Genomic DNA, 25465 nt, shown 5'->3' with positions numbered 1-25465 from the left:
GACTTTCTTGTATGCTGAGTCTGTCCTTCCGACAATCATATCTTTTTCGATGTCTTCACATTTTTCCTGCAGCCATTTCATCTTAGCTTCCATGCACTTCCTATTTATTTCATTCCTCAGCGACTTGTATTTCTGTATTCCTGATTTTCCTGGAGCATGTTTGTACTTCCTCCTTTCATCAATCAACTGAAGTATTTCTTCTGTTACTTATGGTTTCTTCGCAGCTACCTTCTTTGTACCTATGTTTTCCTTCCCAACTTCTGTGATGGCCCTTTTTAGAGACGTCCATTCCTCTTCAACTGTGTTGCCTACTGCGCTATTCCTTATTGCTGTATCTATAGCGTTAGAGAACTTCAAACGTATCTTGTCATTTCTTAGAACTTCCGTATCCCACTTCTTAGCGTATTGATTCTTCCTGACTAATGTCTTGAACTTCAGCCTACTCTTCATCACTATTATATTGTGATCTCAGTCTATATCTGCTCCTGGGTACGCCTTACAATCCAGTATCTGATTTCGGAATCTCTGTCTGACCATGATGTAATCTAATTGAAATCTTCCCGTATCTCCCGGCCTTTTCCAAGTATACCTCCTCCTCTTGTGATTCTTGAACAGGGTATTCGCTATTACTAGCTGAAACTTGTTACAGAACTCAATTAGTCTTTCTCCTCTTTCATTCCTTGCCCCAAGCCCATATTCTCCTGTAACATTTTCTTCTACTCCTTCCCCTACAACTGCATTCCAGACGCCCATGACTATTAGATTTTCGTCCCCCTTTACATACTGCATAACCCTTTCAATATCCTCATACACTTTCTCTATCTGTTCATCTTCAGCTTGCGACGTCGGCATGTATACCTGTGTTGTCGGTGTTGGTCTGCTGTCGATTCTGATTAGAACAACCCGGTCACTGAACTGTTCACAGTAACAGACCGTCTGCCTACCTTCCTATTCATAACGAATCCTACACCTGTTATACCATTTTCTGCTGCTGTTGATATTACCCGATTCTCATCTGACCAGAACTCCTTGTCTTCCTTCCACTTCAATTCACTGACCCCTACTATATCTAGATTGAGCCTTTGCATTTCCCTTTTTAGATTTTCTAGTTTCCCTACCACGTTCAAGCTTCTGACATTCCACGCCCCGACTCGTAGAACATAACCCTTTCGTTGTTTATTCAGTCTTTTTCTCATGGTAACCTCCCCCTTGGCAGTCCCCTCCCGGAGATTCAAATGGGGGACTATTCCGGAATCTTTTGCCAATGGAGAGGTCATCATGACACTTCTTCAACTACAGGCCACATGTCCTGTGGATACACGTTACGTGTCTTTAATGCAGTGGTTTCCATTGCCTTCTGCATCCTCATGTTGTTGATCGTTGCTGGTTCTTCCGCCTTTAGGGACAATTTCCCACCCCTAGAACAAGAGTGCCCTGAACCTCTATCCGCTCCTCCGCCCTCTTTCACAGGGCCGTTGGCAGAATGAGGCTCACTTCTTATGCCGGAAGTCTCCGGCCACCAATGCTGATTATTTATCAAAATTTAGGCAGTGGCGGGGATCGAACCCGGGACCGAAGACGTTTTGATTATGAATCAAAGGCGGTACCCCTCCATTACATACGTTAGCTAGCCCAAAATACGTATGAGCGAGCTGGTGTTCCACACACCACGTGCACTGTAGTGTAGGTACTTTTCCAATCAGTTACTGATTCCTGTATAGTTTACGACGCCAAGACGTTGCAGATAGATTGGGGCTTTGCAGTATGTATCACTGCACTGCAAAAGATGCAATGCACCTGTCAGGCTAAGATATAAGTGTCACTTTAATACATACTCAACGCTAAATTTCTTTCCTGGATAGCTGTTATAGGGAGAAAGTAACGGCATATGCACAAAGTATATAATAAGTATAATAATTATATAATAAGTATCACAATAAGCAATTATGATTATAGAAGTCTGTTCATGTTACGTGATTGATTTGGTTGTGGCTGACCAGCGTAGATACATGAGGCTGGTTATAGAGGACATAGTTGTCTATAGGAAGAGAGCACTCCATAAGGCTGTAGCGAATTGCAGAGGATGGATAATTTTTACACAGATCTGGTCACAAGTAAATGTCAGCACTGCGCATAAACAGGCGAAAAGGACCATTACTGTTCGATATGCTATTGACGTTAATCCACTGGACACATTAACAACCATATAATGTCTATGAGAAACCGCCGATACCGACCCAAATTAGAGTGACTACATATAGAAATGTAATTAATACATAAAAAAGTGGCTTTTAAAACATCACTACTGAAAAACTCATGTTATACGATTGGTTTTGACAGATCTACAGAGCAGCCACATCAGTGTAAATGATACTGACAATCTTGTTGGAAGCTCCATGACTCCTGCTAGGATTGTGTCTGGTTGATACATGCCATTCGAAAAGTGAAGCAGAAAAGCTAAGGGGGTAAGTTGGAAACGAGACGAAGCCTTTCTTGCGAAATTCCACCGTGGAAATTTAAAGAAACTGAATTCGCGAAGACTATACTACTATTGTACCACTGCTATCATATAAGACTAAAATAAGAGATTAGGGTACATACAGCAGAGAATATGGCAATATTATACCACTGCCATGAATTATCTGACGTAGCGATGATAAGACTAAGATAAATAGATTATGCCACAAAGGCATATACAGGGTGTCCCATTTACCTTGCTCAGCCAAAATGACTATCTTCTGAAGCGTTCCAAGAAAAATTTTTTCAACAAATGTATTTTTTACATCATTGAGTAGTTCTTGCTGAGGGTAAACTTCTTATGTGTCCCCACAAATGTAGGAGATACGGGGTAGAGGTTAAATTTTTTAAATGGAACCACATACATTTTACCAAGAATACACTCACTCCCCAAGAGCTATTCAAAAATATATCACTCTGTACCATTTTACCCACCAAACTACTGGCTTTGGAAATTATAAATGATATGCAACTTCTCTAATTTAAATATCACTTCGGTGCATTTCACTGACTGAGTCATTTAACCTTTCAAAGGTGCTTTTTAACATGTCACAGATGACCAATAAAAGTTGACTGCAACAGTACTGCACTGTACAGCAATGGATCTTGTTATTGTACAGTACTGATTTAGAGTACTTACGATAACGCGGTAGTAACATGACCCTTTGTAATAACTTTCACTGTGGTACTACCACTACACGAAAAACAGAGCGTTTACATCACATGCTCAAAATGGTGACCATTGGCATCACTCTGTGGATGAGGAACGCTCTACATCGTGCTACTACTTGGCTATACAAGTGTCAATAATGCGTTGCTGCATATCTGTGGTGTTGTTGAAACATTTTGGTAGACAACATTCTCGACTGTTCCTAACAGAAAAAAATCCAGCGGTGTAACGTTCGGAGATCGGGCAGACCAACTAACTGCCCCAGCACGTCCAATCCACCTACCAGGGAATTAACGGTCCAGAAATCGTCGTTCTCGTAAGGCATTATGTGCAAGATATCCATCATGCTGATAACACATGACCATCCTCTGATTCAGAGGTACGGTGTCCAAGACAACCGGAAAAGTGTGACTTCAGAATCGGAATATTGTTTGCCATTTACAAAGAAAGGTCCTATAATGGTATCTCCAATAATACCGCACCATACATTAACGTTCCATTGGCGTTAATGCTCTATTTGTCGGAGCCATCGTGGTTGTTGACGGACCAGTAATTCATAATTCTCATACTGGCAATTCCTTTCTTGGAGAATGATGCCTCGTCGGTAAAAGACGACTGAAGTCATTTCCGTGAAACTCTTGGCGTAAATGAGTGGCAAGGATGGAATTTACGACGTTGCAGAATGTGATGTGCACTTGTTTTCTACGGGAGCGAGCACAGCGACCTCAGCAGCTTAGTCTGATCGTGTTCTACGACGATTTAGAGGAGTTGCAATTAAACTTCCCATTTCACAAAGACAAGAAATAAGACGACCAAACATCCAACGAAAAAGCGATGGCTTGTCAAGGATTCATCTGCTCTACAGTAATTGTGCCTGAACAGAATTCTGACCGCCTACAGAAAATTAGAGTAGAGGTATGTACAGTAGAGTACAAGAGAGATATAATAACAAAATAATCATAATGTTCTCTAACTGTACTGAATATAAAAATGCAAGTTACTAAATTACACTCCTGGAAATTGAAATAAGAACACCGTGAATTCATTGTCCCAGGAAGGGGAAACTTTATTGACACATTCCTGGGGTCAGATACATCACATGATCACACTGACAGAACCACAGGCACATAGACACAGGCAACAGAGCATGAACAATGTCGGCACTAGTACAGCGTATATCCACCTTTCGCAGCAATGCAGGCTGCTATTCTCCCATGGAGACGATCGTAGAGATGCTGGATGTAGTCCTGTGGAACGGCTTGCCATGCCATTTCCACCTGGCGCCTCAGTTGGACCAGCGTTCGTGCTGGACGTGCACTTCATCCAGTCCCAAACATGCTCAATGGGGGACAGATCCGGAGATCTTGCTGGCCAGGGTAGTTGACTTACACCTTCTAGAGCAAGTTGGGTGGCACGGGATACATGCGGACGTGCATTGTCCTGTTGGAACAGCACGTTTCCTTGCCGGTCTAGGAATGGTAGAACGATGGGTTCGATGACGGTTTGGATGTACCGTGCACTATTCAGTGTCCCCTCGACGATCACCAGAGGTGTACGGCCAGTGTAGGAGATCGCTCCTCACACCATGATGCCGGGTGTTGGCCCTGTGTGCCTCGGTCGTATGCAGTCCTGATTGTGACGCTCACCTGCACGGCGCCAAACACGCATACGACCATCATTGGCACCAAGGCAGAAGCGACTCTCATCGCTGAAGACGACACGTCTCCATTCGTCCCTCCATTCACGCCTGTCGCGACACCACTGGAGGAGAGCTGCACGATGTTGGGGCGTGAGCGGAAGACGGCCTAATGGTGTGCGGGACCGTAGCCCAGCTTCATGGAGACGGTTGCGAATGGTCCTCGCCGATACTCCAGGAGCAACAGTGTCCCTAATTTGCTGGGAAGTGGCGGTGCGGTCCCCTACGGCACTGCGTAGGATCCTACGGACTTGGCGTGCATTCGTGCGTCGCTGCGGTCCGGTCCCAGGTCGACGGGCACGTGCACCTTCCGCCGACCACTGGCGACAACATCGATGTACTGTGGAGACCTCACGCCCCACGTGTTGAGCAATTCGGCGGTACGTCCACCCGGCCTCCCGCATGCCCACTATACGCCCTCGCTCAAAGTCCGTCAACTGCACATACGGTTCACGTTCACGCTGTCGCGGCATGCTAGCAGTGTTAAAGACTGCGATGGAGCTCCGTATGCCACGGCAAACTGGCTGACACTGACGGCGGCGATGCACAAATGCTGCGGAGCTAGCGCCATTCGACGGCCAACACCGCGGTTCCTGGTGTGTCCGCTGTGCCGTGCGTGTGATCATTGCTTGTACAGCCCTCTCGCAGTGTCCGGAGCAAGTATGGTGGGTCTGACACACCGGTGTCAATGTGTTCTTTTTTCCATTTCCAGGAGTGTATTTCCTGTGAATCTACTTTCTCCATAGATCACCAGCATTTCTACTTTATCATCATGCATATACCTTTAAACAACAAAGACTGTATTCACAGTATGTGCCACCGCCATGCAGTTACTAAGTTACTCCAATGCACCACTACACGTATATGCCATGTACTGTACGCTAAAGCGACAACAAATAAGGTATGAGATGCGAGGGAGGAGGGCGAGGTATACCTGTGTTTACATGAGTAGGAAATTATTTTTTAAAAATATCTCTACTGCACCACTACAAGTAAGTAAATAGATCGGATTTTTCATAACACTAGTACCCTTCATCATTTGCACATCTGCGTTTTACTGACAAAAGTGGTATAGTGTGATACAGTTTTAATAGTTCTTGGAGAGGCTGAGTGCATTCTTGAATAAAATGTACATGGTTCCATTTAAAAATTTTAACCTCTACCCCGCACTTCCTACATCCGTGGGGACACATAAAACATATACCTTCAGCAAGAACTGCCCAATGACGCTAAAAACCATTGGTTGAAACAAGTTTTCACTTAACACATCGGAAAACGTTATTTTAGGCGTACAGAGGAGTTTGTGGCACAACTTGACAAGAAGAAGGGACCGGTTGGTAGGACATGTTCTGAGGCATCAAGGGATCACAAATTTAGCATTGGAGGGCAGCGTGGAGGGTAAAAATCGTAGAGGGAGACCAAAAGATGAATACACTAAGCAGATTCAGAAGGATGTAGGTTGCAGTAAGTACTGGGAGATGAAGAAGCTTGCACAGTATAGAGTAGCATGGAGAGCTGCATCAAACCAGTCTCAAGACTGAAGACAACAACAACAAACAACAAACAAGATAAATGAAACCCTGTAAACAATCAGCTTTTCACTGTATCAATGCACCCATGGAATAGGGAAAAAACGGTAATACTGTGCATGAAGGCCCGCAGAGGGTGGAAGAATGGTGCAGGGATTGAGCGTTGGATCTGCCTGAATGTGAATTTAGCTATTGCACAGAAATAGGCGAAGAAATCCACTACTGGACGACAACACTATTGTTGGAAAAAGTGACAGTAATGTCATGCACAGGAATAACCACGAATAACGATCCAAGGTTGAATGATTACAGAAAACAAAATCAGGTGCCTGGCCGAGAGAAATTTTACTGAATTGTAATTCATCAATAAAACAAGAAGTGTCTTATGAAAAATAGGGTCGAACAAATTTTTGACTTTTATTGTTCAGCTTGGAACCTATACCAGGTTGCATTAATAAAAAAAGATAAAGAAGATCCCATGAAGAGGTGCACACACACACACACACACACACACACACACACACACACACACACAGTCGTTTGGTCGATGTGAGATGGTAAACAAAGCCCTGTGGCAGTCGCTACAAGCGAGATAATGTACTTCGCAGTGAGGTTTACTGTTGAAGAAATCTGAGGAAGTATAATTCTTTCCCCCACATACATCTCGCAAAGTAACCACAACAAGAAATTACACCGCACGTCATCATAAAGCGTCATGCAAGTGTTATGCATCTGATTTTCGGTATAGACAATAGCATCGACTGGGAAACGCTTTATGGAGCATGGAATGGAGGAAAACTGCTATGAATACCACATGATGGTTTAATCAGACCTTAGCTGCATAATGGAGGTCCTAACTTAAAATGAGTCTTCGGAATAGACTTATGTAGGTACCTGTTAAAGAAATTATTTCTAGATTCATGCAGCCGATGGGTGAGGTGTATACTACGCTATCATAAATCCGATGTCAACGTCATTCCTCTCTCGAACAGCAAAGTGGGAAAGATGAATAATGCGCGTATTAACACCCTAAATCTTTATAGATCTCGTTGGTCTGTGAGCAGTACTGTTCAGTGATGTAGACTGTGAAGTATTAAATCCACTTTTCGTCCAGGCTATATCCACATAAACACATTAGATCACTGTTTATGACGGAGGCTGCTTGGTACAGATTCTAGTGGTTTCTCTGTCTTGTACCATATTGAGCGTGGAATAGCGATTGTATGCACACCCTCTAATTTCTCACTTCTGATTCCTCTGACCTCTACGTGGGGTATACATTGGTGGCGATATAATTAACGTGCTGTCTATCTCGAATGCCTGTTTCCAAAACTTACCCAGCAAAGTTTCGCTGGGCTATCTTATCGTTATTCTGTGGAGTCCCATTTACTGTGGAGAAATGAGCCCAGGGATTGCATATGCATTTGTCTAAACTACTCTAAGGCTGACTTGCGTAACAGACAAATGATCAAAATCGCTTCTGCATAAATAGTGAGTTTGTTTATAAAATAATTTGTTTGTATTTTATTTTGTACTTCCTTATTTTAAATGTGGTGCGTGATTCGACGGCTACGAAAACCCCATACTAATGTCCAATAATGTTGTTGTTGTTGTTGTGGTCTTCAGTCCTGAGACTGGTTTGATGCAGCTCTCCATGCTACTCTATCCTGTGCAAGCTTCTTCATCTCCCAGTACTTACTACAACCTACATCCTTCTGAGTCTGCTTAGTGTATTCGTCTCTTGGTCTCTCTCTACGATTTTTACCCTCCACACTGCCCTCCAATACTAAATTGGTGATCCCTTGATGCTTCAGAACATGTCCCACTAACCGATCCCTTGTTCTAGTCAAGTTGTGCCACAAGCACCTCTTCTCCCCAATTCCATTCAATACCTCCTCATTAGTTATGTGATCTACCCATCTAATCTTCAGCATTCTTCTGTAGCACCACATTTCGAACACTTCTATTCTCTTCTTCTCCAAACTATTTACCGTCCATGTTTCACTTTCATACATGGCTACACTCCATACAAATACTTTCAGAAACGACTTCCTGGCACTTAAATCTATACTCGAAGTTAACAAACTTCTCTTCTTTAGAAACGCTTTCCTTGCATTGCCAGTCTACATTTTATATAGTCTCTACTTCGACCATCATCAGTTATTTTGCTCCCCAAATAGCAAAACTCCTTTACTTCTTTAAGTGTCTCATTTCCTAATCTAATTCCCTCAGAATCACCCGACTTAATTCGACTACATTCCATTATCCTAGTTTTTCTTTTGTTGATATTCATCTTATATCCTCGTTTCAAGACACTGTCCATTCCGTTCAGCTGCCTTTTCAGGTCCTTTGCTGTCTCTGACAGAATTACAATGTCATCGGCGAACCTCAAATTTTTTATTTCTTCTCCACGGATTTTAATACCTACACCGAATTTTTCTTTTGTTTCCTTTACTGCTTGCTCAATATACAGATTGAATAACATTGGGGAGAGACTAAAACCCTGTCTCACTCCCTTCCCAACCACTGCTTCCCTTTCATGTCCCTTGACTCTTATAACTGCCATCTGATTTCTGTACAAATTGTAAATAGCCTTTTGCTCCCTGTAATTTATCCCTGCCATCTTCAGAATTTGAAAAAGAGTATTCCAGTCATGTCTACTAATATGTGTAGGGATATTTCTGATCAAAGAGTGTATGCAGAATGTGGATTACACATAGCTGAGTTGAGACCAGTCTCGCATATGTGCACATCATCTCGAATACGATTTGTAATTAGCTGCTGCACCTGGCGGTTGACGGAAAGAAGAAAGGCATATCTGTTTCCACTGCTGCTGGGTGAGGCAGCTTGTTTATACAGGCGTCCAGTGGAAGCACTCAGCCGAGCCACTACCCTCGGCGTGCTACTAAAATCTTTCCACGCTATTTATCTGTGACGATGGCTGCTGGCAGCCACTAAGACAGTCGCAGTGCACATGTCAAGGCTGCAGGCAGTGTGATGGCAGCTGCCGTAGTCCAGTCCTGCTCGTCGGCACAGAAGCCATTGACTGCGGCTGTACCGAGCGAGGTGGCGCAGTGGTTAGACACTGGACTCGCATTCGGGAGGACGACGGTTCAATCTCGCGTCCTGCCATCCTGATTTAGGTTTTCCGTGATTTCCCTAAATCGCTCCAGGCAAATGCCGGCATGGTTACTTTGAAAGGGCACGGCCGACTTCCTTCCCCATCCTTCCCTAATCTGATGAGACCGATGACCTCGCTGTCTGGTCTCCTTCCCCAAACAACCCAACCCAACCCAACTGCGGCTGTCCAACACTATGCAGTTCAGATGGCGCAATGTGGCACGTGAGAGAATCTTTGCTGCATTTTGTCTGTTTACAGTAAAGACGCCATTACGTTTCCCATCATAGCCCAGTGATTGCAGTGACAGCACAAACGAGGAAAAATTGTTTACGTGGAAAATACCTGTGTAATTTGGTGAAGTCTTACGTGAGTTTTAATGTACATGTACATGCATGTATGTAGAAATGTTCCAACTGGGATTTTTTAAGATTTTCCCGTGCTATCAGAGTAATGACATGGTGTCATAGTCCTCTAAGGCGGCCTATTAGGGATTTGTAGGCCAGTTTTTGGTCATAAATTATGCTAATTAAGATAGAGGTGGCATAAACTTAGAGGCAGCTATGTTCTGACTGTGACATCATTTCTGTGTTACAAATTATAAAATAAGATAATGCTAAATACACAGGATGTTATGACAGTGGCTCACAAATGATAGTAAAAGAGACTGGGATAGCTCAGACAACGTTATGATAGTGAATCATTAATTATAGACATAAAGTCCTAAATAAATGTTGGTTAAGATCATTCATGGCCAGTTTGTTCACATAAATGTCATAAATTTTAGCCACTAAATTATACCAGGTAAGGGAATATAACCCATTTTGTTTACACAACAGTCATAAATCACATAGTATTGTTTGTCTATCCTTCTGCCACTTTTGTGGCTGCTTGTACCCAACTTCACTACTGTTACTAATGCAGAGAATGAGAATTTGAGTACATGAAGGAGTCTAGATTAGGAAAAGAGTAATAATATTAATTAATGTAGATGATGCTGGGACAGTGATGTTTCAGACACGAAGAAAGGAAAATAAAATACTATCTCAAATTAAACAAGACGACTGTTAAATGGAAGGCAAGAATATCAAGTAAAAAACAATAGTAACATGAGAGAATGTGTTGAATAAAACAGGAATTCGGCAGTGTGGGAAACTACAATGAAAATACGGTTAGCTTATTATTTACATGTATCGTGGATCACTTTATCGATATATTTAAATGATGTGGAACGACTCAGTTTACGGGTTATTAGCTTAAGTGATGTTTAAATACGCCTACATGCTGATCATTTATACTGTAGAAGTGATCAGGTAACAGAAACATGTAGGAAAAGTAATCACCGTATCTAATACATCTGAAGTAAATAAGCTACAATTTTTTGACTATAAATTCTTCTATGGATTAAAAAGATTTTCCAGTAGGAATTTTCTCAGCATACTTTCAAATTTAGCTTTCCAGTCTGCCAGTCATTTACTGTCATTAGGAAGGCGTTCATAGATTTAGGCATCAGCATTATCCACTCATTATGAACTAGACACTTTCACTGAACAGTCGTCAAGGTCACGTTTTCTTATAGTATTGTAATCATGTATGTATATATTCGTAGGGTAAGATAAACCACTGATAACAAAAAAGAAGTCAAAAGAAAAAATATGTCAAACAGAAATCACTAAGATGTTAGATGCCAAAATAATTAATAACGAAGAAAAGCATTGTACAAGCATTTTAAGATTTCTTTAAATTTTTGTAGATTCAAGAGATTAATTAGAAGCACAGATAATTAATGACATTCCGAAATTAATGACAGATGTCATCTAAAGTATGAGCGAAGGGAAGGTGCCTGAAAATGACTGTATTTCAAATAACTTTAACACTAAAGGAACTTCCCAAGTTATACACAATGACTGTAAAAAAGAGTAACTTTTCAAACTTGTAACAATGACGTGATTGTTCTACTTTACAAGGAAAGAGAGAGACAGGATATAACAAATACAAAGCTGTCAATCTGCTCCCCATGATCTTCATAGTTTTCGCTGAAACTGTTACACCTGCATGGAATAAAAACTTTGGATGTAAATCTAGCAGGTTTTAGAAGAAGCTACAGTGGAACAAATCATCAAGAAATAATAGTAAGAGTAGGAGTTGCTACTTTACCTGAGATTCACAGATTTTTTAATAGTCTATTCATCTTCGATAACAGTCCTTCATCAGGAAGGTGGAAACTGAAAAAGGAGTCAGCTAAGGCGATTCCTTCAGGCAAGGGTATTACACGAAGAGTATTACCTTTGGCCAGCTAGAGGAACTTGAAAAGCGAGTTTTAAAGTATGCATGAAAATCAATACTAAAAGCATAACGATAATGCACAATCACTCTACTGAAGAAAAAAAAAACAGAACCGATTAACAATATAGACGCAGAGACAATTGATTAGCTCATTTCTATGCAGGACACTTTCAATCAAGTAAACAAGAAAAATAAACAGATGAGAAAACATGGCCTGTAGTGATTCTGGCAAACTAAATAACTTTTTGAAAACCGAGTTTCCGATAAGCCTGAAAAGAAAAATTTACGAGTAGGCTCTACAGTTACTGTGTAGTATCAGCTCGACTTCAGTGCTAATACCAATCAAAATGTTATGGTTACTCAGGGGGCAATGGAAATATGCATCTTGGGAATTACTAGAAGAGACAGAAAAACTACAAATGGAGTAAGAAAAATACTGGGATTGCGGGCCCGCGTGGCCGTGCGGTTCTAGGCGCTACAGTCTGGATCCGAGCGACCGCTAAGGTCGCAGGTTCGAATCCTGCCTCGGGCGTGGATGTGTGTGATGTCCTTAGGTTAGTTAGGTTTAATTAGTTCTAAGTTCTAGGCGACTGATTACCTCAGAAGTTAAGTCGCATAGTGCTCAGAGCCATTTGAACCACATAATGGGATGGAAGATGTAAAGTATGAACAAAACTTTTGAAAGGTATCTGGACCGTTTTTTCATAAATTATAAAACCTGGTCAGTTATTTCCTGCGATACAATGCTATCTTTCAGTGAAAATATAACTGTATTTCAAATAAACAACAATTGGGCATGTAGAGAGATCTGTAGGCATTAATGGAGAAATAAAATTCATTGCAGAAGATAAAATGTCAAAAATCTTTGCAAATCATGAAAAACTTCTCTGTGTCAGTATGATTCTGCAGCAGGATTAATTTTCCTTTCGGAAACTGATATCTCGTCTACTAGTCTTTTTATAGAACGATATGTTGTATTTTATACATTTACATCTCAATAAAAGCGCTAACTGATAACATTCAGCTGTAGGTCTCATGGAATGTCATGTAACACGATGTGTATCTCTTATGATAGCTTATAAAATTGTTTTGGAACCAAGGAAATATTTCTTGAATATCGACGATGAAAAGAGAGAGTATTGTCTTGCGGATAGTGATATATTACGTTTCACATTTAACGCTGATAGCATGTTGGCCCTTTACCGAAATAGGTGAAATCGGATATTTATTTAATTATCGAAGTACCGCACATGAAACAGTACGCACAGAAACACCGGCTATTGTAATATTTTGCTGCGAGTATGACAGTCTAAAATCCGGGAAAGGGGAATAAATTTATCGCTAAAGACGACGAAAAGGTCCGAAAAGCAATGAAATACAAGCAATACTAATGAATGACCGTTGAAATGTATTTACGATAGGGCTGGAGACAGCTGGAAGATCCATATTCGCAACGAGGCAGTTCTGAAGTTCTCATCTAGTATATCTGCTGAAGTTTTCAATTTGTAAGACATGTGACTCAGCTGAGGAGGTAAACAATTCGGACGCAACCGGTAATATCCATTTACAATCAAGAGCCGCCAACGCAGTTTACACCTAATTCCGTCATACGATTCTAAGTTTAATTGAAGCAGAAATGAAGTGCGTAAGTTTCATTAACGACTGACTGCTCTTAATCGCTGCATGAAAAAACGCACTAGGAGGTTGTAATTTCACGAAAACATGCTTCAGAAGATTATGCACTAACGAAGATGTGCAGTTCGTGCTGGTAACTCTATCTGGAACGGTTAATGTAGACTACCATTTACATACTGCTTATAATTCATTAATATTACTGTTTAACAGAAAATTTTCAAGTTACGAGTCCTTATTACATACCTGACTAAATATCAGGAACCTCCACTCTCAAAAATTTTAAAAAGTGAACGCAAACATATATTTCTTTGTATTCTTTTGTGAACGATGTAAGTTTCACAGTGCAGCAGTCAACGCCATGAAGAGTAGCACTCGTTGTTTTGTTTTGTCAGTCAAAGAAAATTCTATTTCCGCTTGGATATCGAAGTCAGAGATCATAAATAAATACGTCCAATCTCTGAGAAAGAAATTGCACAGCTTGTTAGAATAAAACCACAGTCCAACATAATAGTCGCGAATTTTATTTACGATTTTCTTGTAACCTGCACGTATTTACTCAAGAATGTCGTGTTCATTAATAACAAAACTATTGTTAGTAAACAGCAGAAAACCTGATCTCTTGCAGAAAGGCGTCGTATATCTACTAAAAAACGTGAAGTTTCTTCGCTACATTTACAGTCAAATCACTGAACGTGTAACGTAGGGACGTGTATAGAATGCAATATCTAACGTAGCAGATGAGCTACCACAACTGTAACTAAAGGGAAAAAACCCACAAACGTGATAATAAAAGCAAAACTGATCGTCAACACAGAAGAAACCACAGAATTCCACAATTGTTGCTGCATGTAAGCACCAGATGGGGTCACCTTTCCGTGGAGTGCTATATTCAGCTTCCATAACTGTTATCTGTGGGATATTATGCAGAACACCCATGGTATGGTGACAGCGAATCATCAGCATCGGTGCAGCCGGAATGTGTCAGCCGGGATAAGTGGCGACCGTATTTTGGGACGTCTTCCTTACGTGTCGCTTAAAGGCCGGAACTGTCAGCGTTTCTTGCAGGTGGCTTTGCCAATCCTGCTGAAAGAAGTGCCAATGAAGATTCGAACGGTTATGTAGCTGCTACATGATGGTATTCCAGCCCACATCGCCGTCAACGTCTGGACGTATCTCAGTCGCGTCTTCCCTGCTCGATGGATCGGACAAGGGGGTCCACTTGCATGGCCTGCTCATTCACCAGATATCAACCCGAGCGATTTATGGTTATGGGGCCATCTCAAAATTAAGGTGTATGCAGAGTCCATGTTGGAAATTTGTGGTAAGTTCCCATGGTGCCAAACTTCTGGGGTCATCGGTCCCTAGGCTTACACACTACTGAATGTAACTTAAACCAAATTACGCTAAGGATAATAAACACACTCATGCCCGAGGGAGGACTCGAGGGAGGGATGGGGGGGTGGGGGGGAGCAGCCGCCCGCACCGTGGCAAGGCGCACTAAACCATACGGCCACCCAACGCGGCTCAGAGGCCGTTCCAGATGTGGAGACACTGGAGCAGCGAATTAATGTTGTCTTTGAAACAGTTCGCATACAACCTGGCCGATGTGAACGTGAGAGACAGAACATGCTAAGGCGCGTACACGCATGCGTTGAGGGACGTGGGAACCATTTTCAACACATACTGCAACTGCAGGTGCATGGTACAGCGCGTTTTAGACCGCAGTCTCTGTAACAATGTATGATGGAACAAATGGTCTCCAGCATGGAAACCATACATTTCCAGACATAGGTGCATTAGGCCTTTTTTTGTTCCGTATCCTCTCATCGATTACTATCTAGAGTTTGTTCACGGTGGAAAAAATCACCCTGTATATTCCTCTCAACATTAAATATGTGTTTATATTTCCTAGTTTTCAGAGGAGTAAGGTGCCATTATACACGTATTCGAAAGCATTTCTTCGTCATAGGTTGTAGTTTGTGTCACTGAATCAGGGTTATTCGGCTGTTTTACATGTATTTCATTATCATTCATGTCTCTTGATAATTGACAAATGTTTAGAGCACAAAAATGTAATAACTATCTCGAGATTAACTAGAAAAATAATTAAAAAAAAAATTTAACTTTGCAGCTGCTTTCTCACTGCTTGGGGCGCTAATGTCGCACAGACTGTCAAATAGTAACAATTTTCATAGCAGTGAGTGTCACGACTGCATATGTTAGACTGTGATAAAACGGACTCACCGAAAAATGTAATGCGTTCCTTCAAAACCTACAGATTCTTTGACAATTGTTTTGACTATTTGCAGCCTCGCAACGGGGGCCGTAAGAAACAGCTGCAAATTTCCGACAAAAGATTCTCAGTAGGGTGCATGTAAGGTTTCATCCGATAGTTATAGGGAATTGTAGAATGACTTAGACACTAATTGTACGAGAACATAACGCACTTACAACGCGTATAAAAATGATGAAAAATCATTGTAGTGCATGATGACAGAATTAATTACAAAGATATGGACGCTCTCACAGCGATGTGCATTTAGCTTCAGTATCCTAAATTTAACAAACATGTCACGTGCACTGATTCTGGTGCTGCTAACGACGTCTCGTTCTTCATTACTGTTACAGAGTGTAGGATCCTCACCACGTGTGTTTGCAGGAATAAATCGAAGGGTTTCCCAGTTTCATGTCGCGGACTGCCGGGCTCTTCCTGCCGGAGGTTCGAGTCCTCCCTCGAGCATGTGTGTGTGTGCTGTTCTTAGCATAAGTTAGATTAAGTCGTGTGTAAGTCTAGGGACCGATAACCTAAGCAGTTTGGTCTCTTAGGAATTCACACACATTTGGATATTTGTTTCCCAAGGGTGTGTTGCTAGATTTTAAATAGCCCGCTTCAGTCCCTATGACAAATTGCGGAGATGAGCAGATAACTTCTTGGGAGTATTTAAAGGAATTATGTGAAACACTAGCAGGTTAGCTTAGGATACGGTATTTTGGTCGTAAGAAAATTATATTGCCTGTTCATCATGAGGACCATAAGGAAATAATTTCAGTCCGTACAGCGGAAAAGACCATAATTTTCCTTTTAAATTCAAGAACGGTACGCAATACGAAGCAAGTAATGACTGTATGTGTGACATTCACTCAATAGTAGCACCACTTCAGGATGTGTACTGGTTAAGACTAGAGAATCGTATTCGGTAAGAGTGGGATACAAATCGCAGCCCAGCTGCCCGAGTTTAGGTTTATCATAGTTTACCCAAATTCATTAAGGCGCATATGGAACTTATTCCATTGAATAGACTATGTCCAATTTCTTCCTCCATTCATGCTCAATCGAGCAAGTGAACAGTTCTGAAAGCTATATGGGATGACATACTCTAATCTTTCTTCCTAAACAGTTATTTGTGGGAAGGCTATGTGGATGCAGCAACAGAAACATTAGTCATCTGAATACCGCAAATATTTAACAAACGATTTTCTGCGACTGTGCCTCGTCTGCAGATAATAGAGCCAGATGTTTCTTCGGCTGTGATGTAGAGAATGAATTATTGTGAATTATGTGAGTAATAGGACATTGCACTTATTCCAAGGTCAAGAAACCAAAATAGTATGAAAGGTCTCTGTTGGATTCCTTTCATGTTAATTTCTTAAATCTGTTGTTATTTGCTGCATAAATTCCTCTTCTAAATTTACTGTGGTGTTTCTGACTGTCTGGGAGGAGACTGAGCAGTGAAACGTGTTACTTTTACACATAAAAAAGAACGATCTGCTACACTACTGCACTTTAAAACAGAGTTTATATGTAATTCATGTCACACAGTCTCACACGGAACCTACATCCGCTTTCTTTTATATACTGTATGTGATAAGATACTGTCATTCCCCTTCCCTTCTGTGTGAGAGGATGAATGAGCAAATGTATTTCTATTTGCATGCTTGATGGTAGCAGACAAGCCTGTCTGCTAGAGAACAGTAGGACCAACGTCGGAACAGGTAGCTACGTTTTCTAAAAGTAGAGAGCTTTGCATTCTTAGTATGTTCCTGTCCGTCCCTTGTCATGTTGGAATAGGAAGCTGCCTCTCTGGTCACTTCCGTTTGTATTCGTGAAGCACGCTCGGTAGCGGGCCAAGTCAGTCTGTCAGTGGCGAGCGTCTGAAGTGGTAAGATCTCCGGCTAAGCGCGTATCTGCTAAGTCCGCAGGACAATGGATTTCTTAAGTTCAGCCTAACTGAAAATTTAATCACCTTTATTTCAGGTTTAGCTCTAAAATATCTAATGTTATCTTAAATTGCAACGCAGTATATTTCGAGTGTGAACTTCAGATTATTTTCCAGTAGTTGCTTTGTCACTACTTTGTGAGTAAAGTGGAACCACGTGTTGATCAGTAACTCTAACTAAGATCATCAATCTTAAATGCGAATGTGCGTGAGATTTTAACGTCTCGCCTTAACAATATTTTTCAATATAGCAACTTATCTTTATGTTCAACTCACGTGGGGTGTACTTTGTGAGACCAGTACCACGTGCTTATACAATTGTTTGATCCATCAGGTTAATAGTAAGACGATAGTAACCAGTTCGAGGTTTTTCTTTTGTAAATTGCTTTTCGACCTAATTTATTTTAACTATCAAAATTATTGTGGAGTTACACTATTTGTGTAAACCAAGTTGACCACGTGAAGCATGCGGTGTAATCATCAAAGTACCCCTCAGCTATTCTTTTCGGGAAGATTTCACAGAGAGTTAGTATGAATTTAGTATACCAGTGTGTGGTAATTACATGACGAACAGGATTGCGCTACGAACTTAACTTCTTTGGGTGAAAATTGAATCGGTTGGTTGTGGTTAATTTCCTCTCGCATACGTTTCAACGTTCTTCGTGTGTTAATTTATGAATGCAGTGTTGCATGCAGTCTCCCAATCTTGGCTCCATATTTGATGTGTTCCGTAAGATTACAAACTCACATTTTCACAATCCTAAATAAGGCACGAGCTTAGTTATGACTCAAGTTTAATATGCTGAAATTTCAATGATCAATGTTAAAATAAATTTCCAAATATAAACTGATTTATTTCTTTTTATTTAAATTCTCTTTTTTATATATATCACCGGTTTTCGTATGACCATTAAAAGATTATAATTAATGTTAGTCTGGTTGGGAATTTGGTAAACTAGACTGGATACCTGGTGAAACAGTTGCGCAGTAATGCAAGGTTAACTTCCTCAGATAGCTCACAGCTGTATCACACTTTTATGGTCATGAATAGCAGCACCGCTTACACAACAAATTAATGCAACAACGTTACAAGTATCTGACGCTAAGGCACAATAAGATTAAAATAGAATTTAGAAACGCGAATGGAACTGGATGGATTTTATATAACTGGAAACTTGACAACAGAAAGGATTATTTTGAAAGCAAATTCATAGCGTACAAAGAGGATTGAGAAGGAACGGAATGCAATTTCGAAATGGTGGAAATCAGCTGAGGTACACTGAAGGGAAAAAACCACAACATCAAAAAATAATTAATGTAGAGTAATGAAATATCTGGAATACATTTGTGTAGGCAACATGTTTAAGTGATTAACTTTACAAGGTGTCAGATTTGTATAAATGCGAGATAAGCCACTGCAATGTGAAAAGCTGGTACATTAATAACCGGTGTAACCGCCAGAACGCTGGATGTAAGTATTCAAACGTGCATACATTGTGTTGTACAGGTGCTGGATGCCAGTTTGTGGGATGGAGTTCCATGACTGTTGCAGTTTATCAGTCGGCACAAAGACGGTTAATGCTGTTTGTGGATGAAGCAGGAGTTGTCGTCCGATGATGTCCCATATATGCTCGATGGAGACTGATCTGGTGATCGAACAGGCCAATGCATCATGTAGACAATCTGTTGAGCATGTTGGATTACAACAGCGGTTTGTGGTCAACTGTTATCCTGTTGAAAAACGCCCACTGGAATGCTATTCATGAATGGCAGCACAACAGGTTGAATCACAAGAATGACGTACGAATTTGCAGTCAGAGTGCGCGGGATAACCACAGGAGCGCTCCAGCTGTTATACGAAATAGCAACCCAGACCGTAACTCCCAGGGGCAGGTCCAGTGTGTCTAGAACGCAGACAGATTGGTTGCAGGTCTCCAACTGGCCTCCTCTAACCAACGCACGGCCATCACTGGCACCGAGGCAGAACCAGATTTAATCAGGAAACACAACAGACCTCCATCCCGCCCTCCAATGAGTGTTCTCTTGACACCAAATAAGTCGCAAATGACGATGGTTTGCGGCCAGTGGAATACGCGCTACAGGGGGTCTGGCTCGGCGCTGTCCTTGAAGCAATCGATTTGTAAAACTGTGGTGCCAACTGCTGCTCAGATTGCTACTGCAGATGCAGAACGGTGCACCAGATCTATACTCCGAACACAGTGGTCTTCCTTTCTGGTAGTGTCATGTGGTTGTACCCCGGTCTTCTTGGGAATGTATAATCTCGTGACCACCACTGCCGCCAACCATGTAAAGTGGCTACATTCGTGCCAAGTCTTTCCGCAGTATCGGAGAAGGAACGTCCAGCTGCTCGTAGTCGTATTACACGACCTCGTTAAAATTCAGTATGGTGTTGATGGTGGCGTCTTTGTCGCCTTCAAGTCATTCTTGGCTACCATCAACTCACCACATCCACGATCGCTACAGCGTGTATTTAAAGCAAACCTGATTTGCATCTTCGTAGTGGCGTTACTAGCGCCACTCTCTTGCGAATGGCGCGAAATTGGAATAAATACGATATTTCAGATACAGAAACTTTCTATTTTCGTGGTGCGATCTTTGTCCATCACTGTATATTGAGTCAACCCGGTATAACTGGTATCTCAAAATAAATAAATAAATAAATAAAAATGCTGGCTTTAGCCGTGATGTAGCCTATGGCTTTAGTTGGGTTTAGTGGTATATGGGGCACAACGTAACTTGGAAAAATGGGAGGATCGACTGACATGTTTAAAATTAAATGAGCGTGTTTTACGGAATGATTGGCGAATGGACGCTTGATTGGGAAAAGGGCGGCTTAACTAATCATCAGCGAGAGTTTCATTTTCTGAAGAAACAAACTTTTAGCTGTTGTCAACGACAGACATTTGGGATTTGTTTGGAAATGTCGAGTCTTTGTTCACATCTAATGCGAGGGTCCTGCTATTAATTAACTCTGTAACGATGGGACAAGACGTATAGAATAGGAGCTGCTTCGAATATGCAGACCACAGATGCATATATGTTGCAGTTTCGATATCTTGTTCGGAAAGGTTGGGAGACTAGCAAGAAGTTGCGGTAGTTTGGGTTCAGGATTACGTACGGGTGTAGTACACGATGTAAGATTTTATCAGTAATGATGGATTTCTGGAATGAAATCGCACTCTCTTTGTTTGATTATAGCAGAATCATATAGAGGAATATTTGTTTTGCAGATGTTTCAACTGGTACGACTGTTAGTTTTTTTTAAGGGAAACTCTTCTAACTAGTATAAACTTTGTAGGTATTTGAATGCCAGTGATTTGGGCTTGTTTTTGTTCATTTACTGTGCGTAACAAGCCACTTAATATGCGTTTTTTACACAAGTCTGTGTAACGTCGTGTGACAATAGCCTTGAAAAATGGTTCAAATGGCTCTGAGCACTATGGGACTCAACTTCTGAGGTCATTAGTCCCCTAGAACTTAGAACTAGTTAAACCTAACTAACCTAAGGACATCACACACATCCATGCCCGAGGCAGGATTCGAACCTGCGACCGTAGCAGCCTCGCGGTTCCAGACTGCAGCGCCTAGAACCGTACGGCCACTTCGGCCGGCTTAGCCTTGAAAACACAGAGTGTTTTGTGCATGTGCACCTCCAATTTACGTTACTTTTTGACAAATAGTGTATTCTGTAAAGACTTCATATTTTAATCTTGATGAATTTGAAGGAAAAAACTGCTTGCAAAAAGATATGTTTTAGGAGCACTTACGTGGTGTAGTTTGAGGCAGTTGTGCATATAAAAGACGGAAAAAAACACTTGGAGCCTTGATGATCCCAAAACATTTCACAGATAAAATGATGAACATTTATACTATACAGACATACTTGACATATGTTCGTCTCAGATGTTTCGGGCATCCTCATGAATGAGTGGCACAATATGGCAGGTCGAACGGTCTTAACATAGTGTATACGTGTGACAGGAGATCACAGAAGTATGAGTATGCAAGAGATACTATGCTTGTAAGTCTAAAGTCTTCGCAGAATACACTATTTGTCAAAAAGTAAAAAAATGGTTAAAATGGCTCTGAGTACTATGGGACTTAACATCTATGGTCATCTCATCAGTCCCCTAGAACTTAAAACTACTTAAACCTAACGAAATCACACAACACCCAGTCTTCACGAGGCAGAGAAAATCCCTAACCCCGCCGGGAATCGAACCCAGGAACCCGGGCGCGGGAAACGAGAACGCTACCACACGACCACGAGCTGCATACGTCACAAAGTAACGTAAACTGAAGGTGCGCATGCAGAAAAGAAGGCCCTTGAGTTCAAAGACATGTTGTATAAAAATCTTCTTTTTATGAAAAGAAGAAAAGCTAGAGATATCACCATCAGTTTCTTGTTCTTTTGTCCCACATCGGTGTGCGGTCGGCATTGTTACGATTGGATTTGTAGTGGTGTAATTATGTAATAGGCGTATTTAAACTGTTTTAGCATGTAATTATCTGAACTGTTTCTTATTTAAATTGTTTTGTTAATTAAATTGCATTGTGTATTATTGAGAAAGAGCGGGAAACCGCGCATAGATACATTTTGAGAAAGAGCGGGAAACAGCGCGCAGTAATACATCTGTAATGGTAGCAGGGATTGTCTGCACCAAAAACCATTGTTGGCGGCGAGACCGCACTTTTGTAGCATTGAGCGTTGGAAGCGAGCAGTTGCGAGTAAGATGTGAGACGAGGCAGTCGTAGCTAGCGAGACATGAGAGGAGGTCGCTGTAAGCGAGGTATGAATTAACACTTTGAAAGAAGCGGTGTGCTCGCCAGCCACTCGCTATATGTAGCGCAATGCTAGTTTTTAAGAATTTTTGTAAAGAACTCAATGCTAGTTTTTAAGAATTTTTGTAAAGAACTATGCCCCTTGTAATTGTTTGTCAAGATCGTTCTCAGAATATAGTTATGTAATTTTGATGGAAAATTAGGTATGTAGCGCAACGCTACTTTTTAAGAATTTTTGTAAAGAACTATACCCCTTGTAATTGTTTGTCAAGATCGTTCTCAGAATATAGTTAACTTCTACCAGATTAAATGCATTAAGAATTTTCTATCCCAAAATCATTCACGTAAATGCTTTACGGAATTTATTGTTATCTTAAAAGAAAAGTCTAAACTGAGCTTCAGCTTTTATCAAATCTAAATTAACTTCAACTTAAAGAATTCCAGTCACAAAGTATTATGAAACTCCACCAGCAGCTTATAATTATGTTAAAGAGAAGTAAGTATATTCATTCCACAGTTTGCTGTAGCAGTCAGATGGCGATCCAGTATAAATAATTAAAGGTAAGAATCAGTCTTAATAATTTCAGGTAACGACTGAGGGCCACGGCGACAACACATTTTATGTTTCGTCGTAATAATCAGCAGGTAGTCTTGACAGAGCAGCAGTTAAAAGATTTTAAGAGACGCAGCGTTCAGTCAACAAGCAAACGTTCATCCAATATTAGACGGGAAGGTTTCACTTGGCGATATCCATTCAGTACGACATTTTAGTGAATCTACTGTGGATATGAATATACTGACTTTGATAATAGTGTGAATAAGTTACTGTTAAGTGGCGCAACGCATATACTAAAGTGTATAACTTTTATTCACAGGTCATCGGCAATTCTGTTTGCTTTATTGATTCGGCGTTGAAAGGTGTTTGTTCAGTGTTGAATCCGCTTTGAACAGTGATATATTTTGTTGCGTGTGATGATTATAGACAATGTCCCGCAGAATAATTACTCGTTCTCAAACTAATAAAACTTTTTGTTGCGTGTGATGATTATAGACAATGTCGCGCAGAATAATTACTCGTTCTCAAACTGATAAAACTGTACAAAATACTGACGAGAGATTCTTTTCTGGAATAGGCAGTAATAATACGTGTGAAAACCCTGATTCTGAAACGTTAGGTGAACAGACATTTAATAACTGTAACAATATGGAAGCGTTTAACGAACAAGTAACTTCAGAAATGCCCACAGACAATGAAACGGTAGTGCAAAATAATTTGGCATTAAATGCAACAGACAGTACACAGTCACAAATTCCGCATAGTAGACATAACAGTTTCAGTAACGAAACCACTACAGTGCAGTCAGACAGAGAGACTCCATTAAGCACTGATTTAGATTCAAACGGTACACAGCTACACAACCTGCGTAGCAGATCCAACAGTTCTCATGACCAAAATTCCGAAATTACGGAAAACGTGACGCAGTCACAATCATCTGAGGATGTTCAAATGAACACAGATCTACAGCCTTTAACAACGAATACAAATACACACAGAAGTCAATCCGAAACGGATCCAATAATGGCATTTTTGCTACAAATGAGACAAGACATGAATCAAAACTTTAACAGAGGGTCACAAGAATTAGAAAAAAGGTCACAAGATCTAAAAAACGAAATTAAGGCAGAACACGCACACACAGATCAGAAATTAGACAACATGTACCAAAATCTAAAACACGAAATCAAAGTAGAAATTCAAACAGTCGTTGAAAAATGTTCACAATCAACACAAGAATTACGCGACAAAATTCAAGAAATATCCGATAACCAAGCAACATTTGCAGTTAGTATACGGGAAACAATGACAGAAAACTTTGCTAAACAAAACGCTCAGATTGATGAACGTTTTAACAATCACACAGAAAACTGTTTGATACGTCACCGTAAACTGGTGCGATCGCAGGATAAAGAACGAAAAGAATTACTACAAACAATCACTAAACAGCGTCAGGACGACAAAAAGAAAGTGTTTGCCCAGGGCAAAACATATGTAGACAATCACATACAGTCGATCTCGGAAGAAATCGAAACGGTCAAAGAAACAAATAATCAAATACAAGACAGGCTTACAGAAATCCAAACACAGACAATCGATGTGAAAACTTCTACAGACACTGAAATCCAGAATGTTAAAGATAAATTAACAGAGGACGTTCAGACACTAACTGACAAAATAGAACACATAGAAATTAACCATGACACAGAAAATTTAAAGGCAGATTTTAAGAAAGTCACCAAAAGCAACCGTAAATTACGAAACGAACTGACAGAAAAGATCAATGAACTCACTACAAGAATAGATCTTTTAGATACTAACAATGACGAGAGATCAGACGACACTGCACCAGTCCCAGTGCAACAGAACTCTAATAGTAATAACACGCCATTGACAAATATACAACAAACTATCACAGATCTAAAATCGCGTAATGATTCATTGCATCAGCAAATAAATTCTCTACAGCAAGAGATAGCGGACGCACAAGAAACCGCCGCACATAATCATTTTCAACAGAACACACACCGTTACGAAATGCCTCAGATCCATAATACATATAATGTTGGTAGACTTCAGAGAGTAAGAGATTTTACCCAGGAAGAAAGACACCCGAATCCATATTCAAGACAATACGACAACACTTACACACACAGACATGACAGTTTTGATCACAAACATTTTCTTTCAGTTAGAAAGTTTAAAACATTTAAAAACGACAGGGCGCAAATACATCCGTTGGATTTTATCCAACAGTTCAGGGGAGCACTTCCACCATCATGGCCAGTACAACATAAGTTAGAATTTATTGTCAGTTTTCTTGAAGGAGAACCAGCACGACGAATGCGACCAATTGCTAGACAATGTTTTTCCGTAGAAGCATTTGAGGAAGCATTTTTATCAGCATATTGGTCTGACACTACACAAAACAGCATCAA

General features: G+C 40.8%; 1 protein-coding gene across 1 annotated transcript in view; it reads right to left on the bottom strand.

The window, feature by feature from the left end:
- LOC126278738 (uncharacterized) overlaps positions 1-13856 on the bottom strand; it is a 38644-nt gene extending 24788 nt beyond the window's left edge. Inside the window, exon 1 of the mRNA XM_049979018.1 lies at positions 13695-13856. The gene's annotated coding sequence lies outside the window, so the exon portion shown is untranslated. The remainder of the gene's footprint in view (positions 1-13694) is intronic.
- Positions 13857-25465: the final 11609 nt, after the last annotated feature.

The sequence above is a fragment of the Schistocerca gregaria genome, chromosome 1 (assembly GCF_023897955.1).
Source record: "Schistocerca gregaria isolate iqSchGreg1 chromosome 1, iqSchGreg1.2, whole genome shotgun sequence".
NCBI lineage: Eukaryota > Metazoa > Arthropoda > Insecta > Orthoptera > Acrididae > Schistocerca > Schistocerca gregaria.
Note: the sequence above shows the minus strand (reverse complement) of the source record. Positions and strands in the feature narration are given on the sequence as shown.